This window comes from Apium graveolens, chromosome 2 (genome assembly GCF_009905375.1).
Source record: "Apium graveolens cultivar Ventura chromosome 2, ASM990537v1, whole genome shotgun sequence".
Taxonomy (NCBI): Eukaryota; Viridiplantae; Streptophyta; class Magnoliopsida; order Apiales; family Apiaceae; genus Apium; species Apium graveolens.
In genome coordinates this window covers 172,884,756-172,901,055 of record NC_133648.1, presented here as the reverse complement: position 1 = coordinate 172,901,055, position 16,300 = coordinate 172,884,756, and positions in this window count along the sequence as shown.

Sequence of the window (16,300 nt, the reverse complement as noted above, 5' to 3'; positions counted from 1 at the left end):
ATTCTTCAAAAATTATGAAACTCATATTTATTTAAGTTTGGGATATTTCGAGAATTTTAAAATTATTTTGGAATTTTTCGGGATTTATTTCACCCGCGCGTTGATTCTTTTATTTGTTAAAAGGGGGTATAATTTATGTTTCAGAAATTATTCTAAAATTACGAAATTTACATTTTTATTAACTTCAGAATATTTATAATATTTTATAACTATTCTTGTAATTTTCTGAAATTGTTTTATGTGCCACTTGGTTCGATAAATTGCAAAATGCGGGTCAGAACCGGGCTTGCAAATTGAAAACCAAACACGTGTCGATTGTTAAAAGAATTCACAGAAATGTGGCAGCTACTTATTTGTGGCTGTTGCAACGTGTTGGTTGTTTAATAAATAAATAAAATAAATAAAATAAAAACCCAAACCCAAACACACCCCCGTGTTTTCTTCTTCACTCTCATCTCTCTTTGGCCATCGACTCTCATCTCTTTTGCTATTCTCTCTGTTCTATTTCCTCTCTCTCCCAATTAATCTCTTTTTTGTTCTCTCCTTTTCCTCCCCGTATTTGTTCTCCTGTGGGTGAGTTCCTTGTCACCGCCGGTTGGTTTTTCCGGCCACCGTTTTATTCCGATTGTTGGCCTCGGTTTTGTTCCTGATAAGCTGTACATGTATATCTATAATTGTGTGTGTATCGATTTGGTGATTGTGTGTGTGGGTACTTGTGTGTGTGTGGTTTCGGGTATGTGTTAGACCCTTATTGCTTCCGGTGTCACGTTGCCGCTGTTGTTGCCGGATTTTCTGGCTTCCCGGCGGTAGTTGTGCTCTTTTTCTGTTATATGCGCGTGAGGCGCAAGTGGGCAGTGTTCTTTGTCATATTGATTGAATTATTTTGATTCGGTTATTGCTGATCGAAATTATTATTATTATTATTATTATTATTATTATTATTATTATTATTTCCGCAAGAATATTTGATTATGATTCGTGAAATGAAAGTTATCGTGTGGAAAAAAATATGGATTTAATCGGTAGAATACGTGTTGGAAACCCGAAATTTTTCGGGCACCCGCGAATTTTACCGCCGTCCACGGTGAACTTTGGTGAGTCGACGGTGGACTGTGATGTTTATTCTGAGTCCTAATATTTTAAAAAGAAATAAATGTAAAAACGCGAATAACTATAATTAGTTGGTTTAAATCAGTGGTTGGGATTTGTGGAATTGAAATGTGATTGGATAATTGTTGCGATTGTTGTGTTTGGGATTTGACGTCGACTGATGTATCGACGGGTAGTCTGATAAACAAAGGAGATGCTGCCCGATTTCCGGGAAATCAACTATGGAAATGCGGGAGCGTATCAGGTAATTATCGGGACGTCGAGTGAATATATATATATACTTATACTTTATACGAACTTGATTGTATGTTGTGGTAAATGTTCTGTCCAAATCTCAGTAACCCTAATTTCGTAAAAGGACAAATATGCATATTTTCTGGAAACGAACACCGAACCGATTTTTGAGGACGTGAACCCTAACTGATGTCTACATTGTAATAATGTATGTGTTACGAGTCGGGTTTTGTTAACACATGGGTAGACTGTTAGCGAGGATATGTCAAGCATAATCGAATGTCTAAGTTAGGGTGTTTCGACCTTGTAGGTTCTAATCGGAATGCCGAGAATTGGGATTGGACGAAAGATAGTTGGTGGTCAGTCAAAAAGCTCAGTAATGTTCCAATCAAAGGACTTAAGTGTTGAGGTCGAATCCAGAGTGATCTAGTGGATAGACAATAAAGCCTGAGCGACAGAGTCGGCTCAGAGTCGAACAGTAATAGTTGTAAAGCCCTGTAAGGCAAGTACTTCTGAACTTTTCTTCAAGATATATTGCAAATATTTTCGAACTGTTTCATAACATGTCGCTATTATTCAAAATAACTCATGTTTTAATATTGCAAGTACTCTAAACTATTTAAACTTGAACCCTGATTTTTCTTGATCTTGAGCCATAAGCCTTATTCTTTGTAAACCATCCTTTGTTGATTTTCAGATACCAAACCTTCCAAATATGATACTACTCCTCAAATGTATAACTACGAACCACTGGAAGAGAATTGTTTGAAAACACAGAAACTTTTATACTCCAATCATTCTTTATAATATTAAAGAACTATACCTTGAAACATCATTACTGGCCTAATACCTGATCCTTTTACAAACTAAAAACTGTTTCTTATACATACACTGATATACCCTTGTGATACTCATGAATCGCATTACGCTTTTATACCAATGCTTTATCACTGTTGATTATGATCTTGCTTATCGAATTACATTGTTCATTACATTGATTGTTTTAGAATTGGAAACTTTTCTTTATGTGGACCAGATTCGTGGTCAGACCAGATTCGTGGTCAAATTAGGGCAATGTATGCCTTGGATCCAGTTCATAGAGCAGAGTTGTGTGCTTCGCTCGGGGTTAGTGCGTGACTGATCAGCAGCCTAACCTTGATTTTTAAAACTTAAAATAAATATCCAATTCTAATGATTAGTTAGAAAGAAACTTGATTCCTCTTAATCATCTCATTTGATCATTGTTTAACCTCAGTTATCGTTATTATGACTTGCTGAGCTAGTTAGCTCACTCTTGCGAATCTTTTTATATATTTTACAGTTGAAAATGATATGGATGATAGTGAAGTTCCTCAGTCTAAAGTACGGGCTAAGGTTCCATTTTGAGTTGGATCGAGCTAGCAGGAGCTTCATTCGGTAGAGAGATAGTAAGATTGTAAGAATAATTTTATTATCAGGTGTAAGTTAATTTAGTTGGGATTTGGTACGTTGCAATAAAAGTTAAAGTTGTGGCTTATTTTCATACTTTAACCTGTTGCGATCCGTGGTTATGTGAAGCAGGGTCATTGCAAATAATACTTCTTATACAGGTTTATATATTATGTATGTATCGTGGACCCCAAACTTCTGACCCGGGTTTGGAGGGCGCCACAGGTTGGTATCAAAGCTACAGGTTATAAGTCACTGAAACAAGCCTAGATTGTCGGGATTAGGTAGAGGGTTAGGATTAGGAACAGGAAATAGAAAGATAAGGCGTTGAGAGGTTTAGTGCGATTGTATAGTAGGTCTCCGGTGCGGTTCGTGTTGCGATTCAGGATTCTTAACTTGCGACGTGATTACCAGACAACGGCAATGGCAGATCCTGATTTCCATGCATCATCTGATTGTTTGGAGCTTTCCGTTCAAGGATCGTCATCTTTTCCTAGATTTGATTCGCACCTTGTTCTTTCATCAGTATTAACGGTATTACCTTCTGTTATGACAGTTGCACCTCTTCAAGCTATTCTACACTATTCTACCACATTTTGATACGAGACTACCTATTTAAGAACCTCCATCTGCTTATTCTTATTTTACTGGACGTTCGGCTGTGAGTGTATCTCTTTAGTTTACCCTACATCCTATTCTATACCCTCAGTTTAAAAAACAAAACTGTCTTATGGAACAACAATATTTACGAGAAGGGATGCGATAGCTACAGTAAATGGTAAGTACATGAGATATTAATAAATGAGAGAAGGAGTTTAGAAAGAAGATTCACATGTTTTGCAGGATGGCTGTTACCAGATTAAATGGAGCTACTAATGAATAGACCACCCGTGATTAGCTTGTGGGATGGACTAGAGGAATTTTGAAAGAGTTAGAGAAAAGTGTAGATCTGGAATTTTCGTAAAATTAGATGATGGTGCTATGATAAATGTGATATATAAAGTAGTGATGTGACGTAATGTAAGCAAACTTTATTCTATGAAATAGACTTGTTGGCTGTTAGATAAACCTGTTCCACTCAATGACTGCAAAGATGATTGTGGCGCCCTCCAAACCCGGGTCAGAAATTTGGGGTCCACACACACACCTTAATTATAACCTGCTTATAACAATAATAAAGATAATAATAATATATGTAGTGACCCTAATTACCAATCACCACGGACTGTAACAGGTTAAAGTATGCACACAAGCCAAACACACTAATATATTACAAACCGTTCAAATCCCAACTATTTCAAACTCAAACTGAGTATTAAACATTATTACAAACTTTTACAAACTTAAATTATCCCAAAAGAAGCCTACTAGCTCAGCTTTCTCAACCTGAACCCCTAGCTCTCGCGCTGGACTGGGGATCCTCGCTACCAACTGGTCCCTTTTTAACTGGAAAGAATATAAACAACATCGCACAAATGAGCTAACTAGCTCAGCAAGTCACAATGACAAAACTGAGAATAATGATCATCAGGTGAATATGATTATGATATCAAGTGAACAATCGATTATGATTTAGAATTGGATATTATACTTTTAATTTAAAAACCAAGGTTAGGCTGCTGATCAGTCACGCACTAACCCCGAGCAAGGCACACAGCATTGCTCTAACTACTGGATCCAAGGCACACATTGGCCTAACTTGACCATTATATGGTCTGACCACGAATCTGGTCCACAATTTTATAAAAACAATCCAATTCTAACATAATAACAGAATATGCAATAATAAACAATAACCGAAATCATTAACAATAATAAATGTTTAACAATGAAAGGGTTTCAATCCTTGTAAGGATCAATAAGGCAATTTAAAAGCTTGGATGCTGGGTAATGAAAGAATTGGATAACAAAGGAATCAACATTTCAGGGTTTCAAAGATTTGGGCTTTCAAAGCATAGGATACAATGATTGAATGTACAAGTAATTCAGTTCAGTGTTTGGGATTTTGTTTACATGTATTTGTGGAGTAATATCGTATACTTGAGATTTGTGTTTAGGTATACAACAATCAATGGTCTAGAAAGAATAAGGTTTATGGCTCATGAATAATAACTGGAATCAGGGTTTAGGTTTCAGTGCTTCAAAGCACTTGCAATATCAAAAAGACTATCACGTATTATAATATTTCGAGAAAGTTCGGAATACTTGCCTGATATTAGCTTACTACACTGCACTCGCTTCCAATCACAACCGTCTTACTCCTTAACTCTCTGTTTCCCTTTCCTACGTCTTGCCTTTTCTGCTCACATATCATAAGCATCTATCAATAATTTACTCATGGAATTCTATTCAACACATACTTCTATCTACCCTTCGTTTTACCCAAATCCGATTAACGGATTGAAAGTTATGCAATAATCAAGTAAACACCGAATATATAGACTGATAGTCAATTAACAAGTCACATATAGCACATAATACATCACGTAATCAATGATATATGGTTTATAAAGAAGTCTCGGGTCATAAATAGGCTTTCTGGTATTTAAAATGATTTTTAAAACATTTTTCGGAATTAAAACGTGTTGTTGGATCAATTTCGGGTTAATAAACAGGGTTCGGTTGGCCAATTCTGGCTCCGAAATAATTTTAGAATAATTATCGAGCCTTGGAAATAATTTAGAATAATATTTTAAAGCTCGAAACTATTTTTCAGAATTTTTAAATCATTTTTAAATAATTAAATCTAATTAAATAATTAATTAAAATCAATTAATAATTAATTAAATTAATTAATCAATTAATTTTCGAATTAATTGACCAATTAATCAATTAGAAATTAACTGAAATTAATTAACTAATTAATTTAGATTTATTTGTGAATTAAAAATAATTTTCAAAATTAAAATAATAATTTTTAGAATTTTCAGAAATTAAAAACGAATTTTTATAATAAAAATAAATAGGAAATATGATTTTTAAACATTTTTAAAACAGAAATCCAATTTTTGCAAAGGCTGGAAACTACAGGGACCAAACTGCATCGTTTTCAAAACTATAGGTACTAAACTGTAATTTTCCAGGGGGTCGCCGGAAAACAGTCGGGGATGGCCGGAGAACACGTTCCAGGGATGTTCAGGCCACCATCACCTCCAGATCACATCTACACAACACCAGGAATACAACCATGCAATCAATTCATCCTAACAATCCCTGAGTTGGCCGGAATTTGGCCGTGAAATTTTCCAGTTTCCGGTGAACATCGGAAAACTTCAAAACACAACTCCCTTCTCTACAGACCTCGTTGGTTCATGAAACTTATACGACTAGATTGCAAATTTCATAGAGAACACAACCCACTATAACACAACATCAATCTATCACAGAATAAGAAACCCCCAAATTTCAATTAAGAACATTCATACGGGTTATAAACCCTAATTTTAAAATTCGAAAATCAAACTCAAATTTGAACATGTTATTGAACTCCAAATCAGACGTATGACATATGAAAATCATCAGGAAAACAAGCTCTACAACATGCAATCATCAAATCATACAAACAATCATCCGAACAAAAATTCATATTTTTAATAAAATAAATTCGAAAATAAATAAATTTTTAGAAAAAGAACCTTGATTTCTGCAGGTGTATGGATTACAGAATCTGGTAGAGCTCTTCAAGACCTTCAGATTGGTTACTCGAGCTTTCCAAACCGAATTCAATAACACCTCCAAATGCTTGTTTGATTCTTAGAACAGTTTTAGGAAATTAGGGTTTTTCTATGAAAATTATATAATTATCTGTCTGCAAATGATTTTGATACGAAATAAAATACGGTAAAAGGCTATTTATAATTACGGAAAATTAGTATCTTGTTGGATCTTTCCGGATATAAAACGGTACGTTTATTTGTAAAAACTGATCCAAACGGTATCGGTTTTCGGGATAATTATCCAAATCAGTACAATTTGTACTGCGATCTTGGTCTCAGCGCCTGGTTACACGTATTACGAAGTGATAATTGTGATAGTTTAATAAAAAGCTCCCGTTTATCGAAAATACGGGTTTTATTGATTTACCGAAACGAATATTGTATCGAAAATGTTGCGCCGGGACCCGCGCAAGACAAACCGTACACCGGATCGAAAAAGTCGAAATATGGAATATGCTCGGAATATTACAATTAGGTTAGGAAGGAGTTCTCGAAAGAGTTTCGGGTTCCAAAAACGTAACAACGGTTGACGTCGGTTGGTTCCCGTTTTTATAAAATAGATTTTAATTACCTGGAAATAGATTTTAGAAATTTCATATGATTCTTATAAATCCATAAACCAACATAAAAATAATTAGGAAGATATGACAATTATCTATATTTTATTTTGGACATATAAAAATTAAAATACTCAATTAATATTATTTTTTTGAATATTCAAGTACAAATAACACTTAATAATTAACTCACAGAATAGATACTAAACACACATAATAATTATATAATAGCAAAAATAATTACACGATATATCCCGGATATTACAATGATGATGGGAGAACTACCAGTATGGAAGCTTTGAAATGAAGCTACGAATAAGATAATATGCAACGACAGTTGAAGTTTTCATCGATTAAGGAAGGTAATAAACCCAATGAAGGAGAGGAGATAAATGGAAGTGAATGGACCTTTGTGTGATCGTTTCTTTAATTTGGTATCTGGTTATAAGAAGGACAACAACCAACTCATATAGTAAGGACAACCAGATTTGTGATTTTCAAAATTTTTAAACAAGTTTTTGAAAAAAAAAGATTTTCCCTTACAAAATTTCTAAAAGCCTTTTTGAATATAATAAGTTTTAAAAACTGGTTGTCAAGTTACTACTTGAGTTTTTGTTTGTTAAAAGACCCGGATTACCTAGAAGGATATTTATCTTAGATTTGGTATTGTTAATTCGGAGAATAAAGTGATCCGTGATTATGAAGAAGTTGATTATTCTTAGGTACAAATATTGTTTGATAAGATTAACAACAGAATCAACGTACGAAGCAATTACTCATCCATTTACTAGGACTATTAAGGTTCAAATAATTCATTGATCTATCAGAAGCCTGAGTATAACTGAAGGAGATTGAGAAGATTTCCAGATTTTTCTAAAAGAAGAATATTATTAATAAAATGATCGTTATGTTGAATGATTCGCGATTATTCTAAATTAAAAAGAGGAAACTCGAAGTTATTTGGTAAGAACGCCATTATGATCGAATTGTTAAAATATTATACGTGTAGGTGCGATGTTAAAGACGCTAGACTTAACAAGTAAGAATCTACCATAATGCTTAATTTATGAAGGCATTTCAGCATACTTTTTAAAGTTGTTATATGACACAATTGGGATATGATCGAACAAGCTCGAAAGAGGAATACAAGTGAAATGTGGATGGTGACCAATGGTATCATTCTTGTCCTCAATACCACAGCGTATATTCCTTTTTAATTCCTCAAAATGTATGATATTCTTTTCTTAATAAATTCCTTATGATGATATCAAAAATGAGGATATTGCATTCCTTTCAAATTTAAAGTGTTCCTCTCAAGTTTTGCTCTCTGATTGGGACAAACAGTGTTATGGTGAGACGCTTTGTCAGGATGACGAAGAGTCGGGTGGGACGCCACCTAATCATGTGTTGTATGCCATATGGTACGAAAGACTGGCCATCTTAAGTACCGATGTGGTTGTCTCATTCATATTCAAGTCCCTACTTCTTCTTTCTTTTCAACTCTAATTTTTGTTGAAATATGAATTCTTCTAGTTATTTCGTTATACCGTCGTTCTTTGCAAAAGTTTTCCAAACAAATCAACGTATTATGAACCTAGCGGACGAAGTTCCATCTACCTCTCATACATGAAAAGGAAACAAGGGTATATGGTGAGGATTGCAAATCACTAGCCCCAGTCAGGGATGCACTAAGAGTCAAGGGAATTTACTCCAATAAGGAATACGTCTCCGAGAACGAGAAATTGTGATTTTCCTGTGAAATGTGTTATTCAGAATACGGATGTGGTGATGTGAATAATTATCGTGGATACCTTATGCGTTATAGTATTGAAAGATGTGGGAGTAGCTTGGTTGTTTAGCTCCCAAGGTTTTGTTGATAAGATGAACTACCCTGTTGAATTGATAAGATTGTGATTAAAGGACTAGCAAGTCAAGAAGGTGTAATTGTTAAATAAGTGAGTACCAGTGGTGGAATTGAGATTTCTGGCAATAAGTTGTGAAGAATTGATATCATGGAAGATAAGAGAATTTGACATTATTCTAAAGAATGGATTAATTATTAAAGCGTGATGTCCAGACAGACCGTCATGATGAAAAGATAATTCTGAGGACGCCAAATGAGAAGGTGATGAGGTTCAGAAGATAAAAGAAGGTAAAGAATTTGTTAATGATGATTATCGTGATCAAGATATGAGCATTATGGTGATTATGGGATACATAAAAGTCAGAAGCAAACAAAATTTAAAGATTTTATAGCAATTAAGGAGTTTCAAGATATGTTTCTAGATGAGTTATCAACATTTCCTCCAGATGGGGAAAATGAAACTCGCGATTGACTTAGCACCTGAGACGAAGCCAGTGACCAATGCCTTACACAAAATGGCACCAGTTAAATAAGGAAGTTAGCAAAGCAGATGCAAGAGATGTTAGAAGAAGAAGCGATTAGACCAAGTGTATTCCATAAGTGCACCGGTATTAATTATTAATAAGAAAGATAGAAGTATGAGATTATGCGTCGACTAGCGAAAGCTCAACAAGCTTACTATCAAGAGCAAGTATCTGTTATCTCGACCCAATGATTTGTTTGATCAAACGAAAGAAGCAAAGTACTTTTATAAGATTGATTTAAGACTTGGTATTTCACCAATTGAAGATTAAGCCTATGGATATATCAAAGATAATTTTCAAAACTAAGTACTGTTCTCGTATTGTCATTTGGATTAATCAATATACCAGTAATATTTGAACCTGATGGACATAATCTTTAAGGAATATCTGGATAAGTTGTAGTTGTGATACTTAAAGTCAACGGAGGACCATGCAAAACATTTAATGATAACTGGGAAGTTGGAGAAGAAAGAAGTTGTAAGAAGTATAGTTCTTAGCATAAATAGTCAATGTGGAGAAGATCAAAAGAGATTCAGCAGAAATTAAAGTTACTATGAATGAAAAAAGACCAGAAACACCAACAAAAGTAAGAAGTTTTATCATGGGTCGGTTACTATCGAAAATTTGTGCAAGATTTCTTGAAAGTTGTAATATCTTGGACGAAGCTAACCAGGAAAAGCAAGAAGTTTATATGAAGTAGAGAAGGGTGAAGAAAGTTTTACGAAGTTAAATGAAAGAATGGTTACAGCACCTGCTTTATCATTTTGAAAGTATCAAGGAGATTTGGTAGTTTATAGTGATGCTTCTCATAAGGAAGTAGGATGTGTGTTAATGCAGCACAATAAAGTTATTTTATATGCACCCAGACGACCGAAACCTTATGAGCATAAGTATCCTACTCATAATTGGGACTAACAGTAATAATATTTGTTTTGAAAGATTGGGAAACATGATATGTATGGAGAAATGTGTAAGATCTATACGGACCATAAGAGTTTGAATTATGTATTCACGAGGAAAAGCAAATGTAGTGGCAAGAGATAAGCAAAAAGGAGAGAACGAACATAGAGACTGCACCAGAAGAATTAACTATAGAATTCTAAAAGTTGGAATTGGAAGCTAAAGTTCATAATCCAAAAGGAACAAGGATGGATAGTATGACCTTTCAGTTGAAGTTGTGAAGGGAAAGAGAAGATGTCAAGAGAAGATAATGGATCATGATGTTAGTAGTTAGTAAAAGGAAATTTATGCGCCCAGGAGAACGATCACGATATCCCCAGGTTTTCTTCCAACACTTGGATGCTATAAGCAGAAGGATTAAGAAATGAGATTCCACAATATAAAGTATTTAATTTACTGAAGAAATGCCAAGATATAAGAAAATTTAAAGAAAAATAGTGATAACCAGGTATAAGAAGGAAATTTCAAGATGGATTAGGAAGTGTGGACATGTCAAAGGATTAAGGCGAAATATTGGAGGCCTAGTAGATAAGGCAGACCCAGGAAGTGGTTTTACAAGAAGCGAATCGTGAAGTGTACCAGTGATGTTAAGGGAGAAAAAGGAACGAAAGTATAAGAGTATGTACTGATTATCGGGAGTTTAACAAAACAACGAATAAGAAGAAGTGAGACCCTATAAAGAATTGATTACTTATGAGACCTAATTCAAGAAAGTATGTTATATCTCGGGGATTAACTTAAGATCCGACCTGAGAACATATCAGAGAGTATGATTAAAGTGAGTTAAGGGCATTGCAAGCTCTGGTGATATTATGTGAAATAACAAGTGTATCAGGTGACTTTAAGGAATTAAGGATCATGGTGTATAAGGAGTACTTAGATAAGCAAACTGTATTTATTGATAACATCCTCAGCTACTCAAAGAATAAGAAAGTATGCATGAAATGCCCAAGGATTTTTCTCCAAAGATCAGAAGGAAAGCAACTGTACGTTGATTCTTCAAGAATGAAATTTTGACTAAGGTTAACAAAATATTCTGAATTAATCCATTAACAACTACCTAAGCAAAGCCATATGATAATAGATGCCTTATGCCGACAGAAAGGATTGGATGTAATTAAGACCACCGAGGAGTTAATAAACGAATTGGAAAGAGTGAAATCTGAAGTTCAAATACTTAAAGGTGATAATACGTGAATATATGAGATTACTTTTCAGCCTTAATTGATGGAAAAGAGTAAGTGATGTTTAAATGTTTGGAAACCAAGTTAAAAACGAGCACCGCCTATCATCCTTAAACGGAGAGTCAAAATACGAAAGTAATTCAGGAAATGTAAGTTTTGTTGAGAGGTTGAGTGTTAAGGAAACACTGGAACGATCATTTATCAGCGATGTTAGCTTTGGAATGCCACTTTACCAAGCTTCATGTGAACGCAAGTGTAGGTCCCCATTTTTTTTATTAAGATAAAGTGGGAGGAAGGAAGTTGTCAAATTCTAAGTTAATCCAGCACACCAAGGGCGTAACGATATTGATTGAAGCAGCTCAGAGTAGACAAAGAAAGAAGCGGGATTGTATCGAGGGAGAGTATGAATATAAAAATAGGACCAATAGTGTTAGTAAAAGTGTCGCCTTGGAAGAGATTAGATAAGTTTGAGTAGAAGGGACAAGTTAAGTCTTAAATTTAGTAAACCATTCGAGGTATTGATAAATATAGATAAAGTTGTTCACGAGTTGATATTACCGTTATAGCAGTATGTTCATATAATGTGTTTGGCCTGTTAAGGTTAAAGCGATAAGTATCTGATTTGAATTAAGTGATTGATTAGGAACCAATGGGCTCTTGTCCAAGTTTGTTTTGCACATAGTGATCGATTCAAATTCTTAATCATTAAAAGTGAATCCTTGGAAATTAGAGTCAGATATGCTTGACAAATATCCTCACTTATTTAGTTAAACCAGATTCTGAGGACAGAATCTTTTTAAGGGGGAAGGATATAACGACTTGTGTATTTTTGAATTATTTAAATATATAATTGTGGAAGTATAAATTAAATAAAACATGTGTTTTGGCTTTGACAGCAGTGTGTTGATATATACTATTTGCCTGTGATTTATTGGTGTAAAAGATTGGAATGCATAGTTGAAAATTGAGTTATATTGTTCTGTTTTATTTTAAAAGGTGATTTTATTACAATTTTAAATCCATAAATATTTGGATTGTCTCTAAAAATTAGTTTTATGATTTTATAATTTCAATAATTATTTTTAGGATTTTATAAAATTGAGATATCAATATTTTATCAATTATTTAACCCTAAAGGATTTTCTAATTACATTTATATGTAAAATCTGTATTTAATTCCAGAATTCTTCAAAAATTATGAAACTCATATTTATTTAAGTTTGGGATATTTCGAGAATTTTAAAATTATTTTGGAAATTTTCGGGATTTATTTCACCCGCACGTTGATTCGTTTATTTGTTAAAAGCGGGTATAATTTGCATTTCAGAAATTATTCTAAAATTATGAAATTTATATTTTTATTAACTTTGGAATATTTATAATATTTTATAACTATTCTCGTAATTTTCTGAAATTCTTTTATGTGCCACTTGGTTCGATAAATTACAAATGCGGGTCAGAACCGGGCTTACAAATGGAAAACCAGACACGTGTCGATTGTTAAAAGAATTCACAGAAATGTGGCAGCTACTTATTTGTGGCTGTTGCAACGTGTTGGTTGTTTAATAAATAAAAAAAATATTAAAATAAAAACACAAACCCAAACACACCCCTGTGTTTTCTTCTTCACTCTCATCTCTCTTTGCCCATCGACTCTCATCTCTTTCGCTATTCTCTCTGTTCTATTTCCTTTCTCTCCCAATTAATCTCTTTTTTGTTCTCTCTCCTTTTCCTCCCGTATTTGTGCTCCTGTGGGTGAGTTCCTTGTCACCGCCGGTTGGTTTTTCCGGCCACCGTTTTATTCCGATTGTTGGCCTCGGTTTTGTTCCTGATAAGCTGTACATGTATATCTATAATTGTGTGTGTATCGATTTGGTGATTGTGTGTGTGGGTACTTGTGTGTGTGTGGTTTCGTGTATGTGTTTAGACCCCCTGTTGCTTCCGGTGTCACGTTGCCGCTGTTGTTGCCGGATTTTCTGGCTTCCCGGCGGTAGTTGTGCTCTTTTTCTGTTATATGTGCGTGAGGCGCAAGTGGGCAGTGTTCTTTGTTGTATTGATTGAATTATTTTGATTCGGTTATTGCTGATCGACATTCTTATTATTATTATTATTATTATTATTATTATTATTATTATTATTATTATTATTATTATTTCCGCAGGAATATTTGATTATGATTCGTGAAATAAAAGTTATCGTGTGGAAATAAATATGGATTTAATCGGTAAAATACGTGTTGGAAACCCAAAATTTTTCGGGCACCCGCGAATTTTACCGCCGTCGACGGTGAACTTCGGTGTGTCGACGGTGGACTGTGATGTTTATTCTGAGTCCTAATATTTTAAAAAGAAATAAATGTAAAAACGCGAATAACAATAATTAGTTGGTTTAAATCAGTGGTTGGAATTTGTGGAATTGAAATGTGATTGGATAATTGTTTCGATTGTTGTGTTTGGGATTTGACGTCGATTGATGTATCCACGGGTAGTCCGAAAAACAATGGAGACGCTGCTCGATTTCCGGGAAATCAACTATGGAAATGCGGGAGCGTATCCGGTAATTATCGGGACGTCGAGTGAATATATATATATATACTTTATACGAACTTGATTGTATGTTGTGGTAAATGTTCTGTCCAAAACTCAGTAACTCTAATTTCGTAAAAGGACAAATATGCATATTTTCTGGAAACGAACACCGAACCGATTTTTGAGGACGTGAACCCTAACTGATGTCTGCATTGCAATAATGTATGTGTTACGAGTCGGGTTTTGTTAACGCATGGGTAGACTGTTAGCGAGGATATGTCAAGCATAATCGAATGTCTAAGTTAGGGTGTTTCGACCTTGTAGGTTCTAATCGGAATGCCGAGAATTGGGATTGGATGAAAGATAGTTTGTGGTCAGTCGAAAAGCTTGGTAAGGTTCTAATCAAAGGACTTAAGTGTTGAGGTCGAATCCAGAGTGATCTAGTGGATATACAATAAAGCCTGAGCGAAAGAGTCGGCTCAGAGTCGAACAGTAATAGTTGTAAAGCCCTGTAAGGCAAGTACTTATGAACTTCTCTTCAAGATATATTGCAAATATTTTCGAACTGTTTCATAACATGTCGCTATTATTTTAAATAACTCCTGTTTTAATATTGCAAGTACTTTAAACTATTTAACCTTGAACCCTGATTTTCCTTGATCTTGAGCCATAAGCCTTATTCTTTGTAAACCATCCTTTGTTGATTTTCAGATACCAAACCTCCCAAATATGATACTACTCCCCAAATGTATAACTACCAAACACTGGAAGAGAATTGTTTGAAAACACAGAAACTTTTATACTCCAACCATTCTTTATAATATTAAAGAACTATACCTTAAAACATCATTACTGGTCTAATATCTGATCCTTTTACAAACTGAAAACCGTTTCTTATACATACACTGATATACCATTGTGATACTCATGAATCGCATTACGCTTTTATACCAATGCTTTATCACTATTGATTATGATCTTGCTTGTCGAATTACATTGTTTATTACACTGAATTGTTTTAGAATTAGATAGTTTTCTTTATGTGGACCAGATTCATGGTCAGACCAGATTCGTGGTCGAATTAGGCCAATGTGTGCCTTGGATCCAGTTCGTAGAGCAGAGATGTGTGCTTCGCTCGGGGTCAGTGCGTCACTGATCAGCAGCCTAACCTTGGTTTTTAAAACTTAAAATAAATATCCAATTCTAATGATTAGTTAAAAAGAAACTTGATTCCTCTGAATCATCTCATTTGATCATTGTTTAACCTCAGTTATCGTTATTATGACTTGCTGAGCTAGTTAGCTCACTCTTGCGAATCTTTTTATAAATTTTACAGTTGAAAATGATATGGATAATAGTGAAGTTCCTCAGTCCAAAGTACGGGCTAAGGTTCCAGTTTGAGTTGGATCGAGCTAGCAGGAGCTTCATTCGGTAGAGAGATAGTAAGATTATAAGAATAATTTTATTATTAGGTGTAAGTTAATTTAGTTGGGATTTGGTACGTTGTAATAAAAGTTAAAGTTGTGGCTTGTTTTCATACTTTAACCTGTTACGATCCGTGGTTATGTGAAGCAGGGTCATTGTAAATAATATTTCTTATACAGGTTTATATATTGTGTATGTGTCGTGGACCCCAAACTTCTGACCCGGGTTTGGAGGGCGCCACACTGTAGACTCAATCAAGAACAAAAGGATCATCTTAGGTCTGGAAGAGGATGACGCGTCCCCTGCGCCCTCTCCACTTCAAGCCCAGCCTCCACCTTCTTCAAAAGATCAATACAAAACTCAGGACGCGCCTCCTGCCTAGGACGCGTCTTCCTTAATTTGATGAACTTTTTCTGAACTATCCCAAGGGTGCAAGTCCCTTTAAGACTTGCAATTTGTAATCTTATGACTTGTTATTCCTGAATTTCGTTTGCTGGCACTTTTATAAGGTTTTGTACCTTGAATTATTTTCATGTATATTTTTCTTTCCCGATTATGTCGTTTTAACATGGTCATTTAGCGAGTTATACATGTAATGGGCACGTCTTTAGCTTAGGACATGTCTCCTTCTGCTTAAGATTACCTTTAGGACATCCTTCCTAATGAGGACGCGTCCTCATTTATCTTGCACTTGATTTTTCCTTAATTTCCATTATATAAATCATGTTACTGTTATCCCCTTAACATTATAGACTAGGGATTACATCATA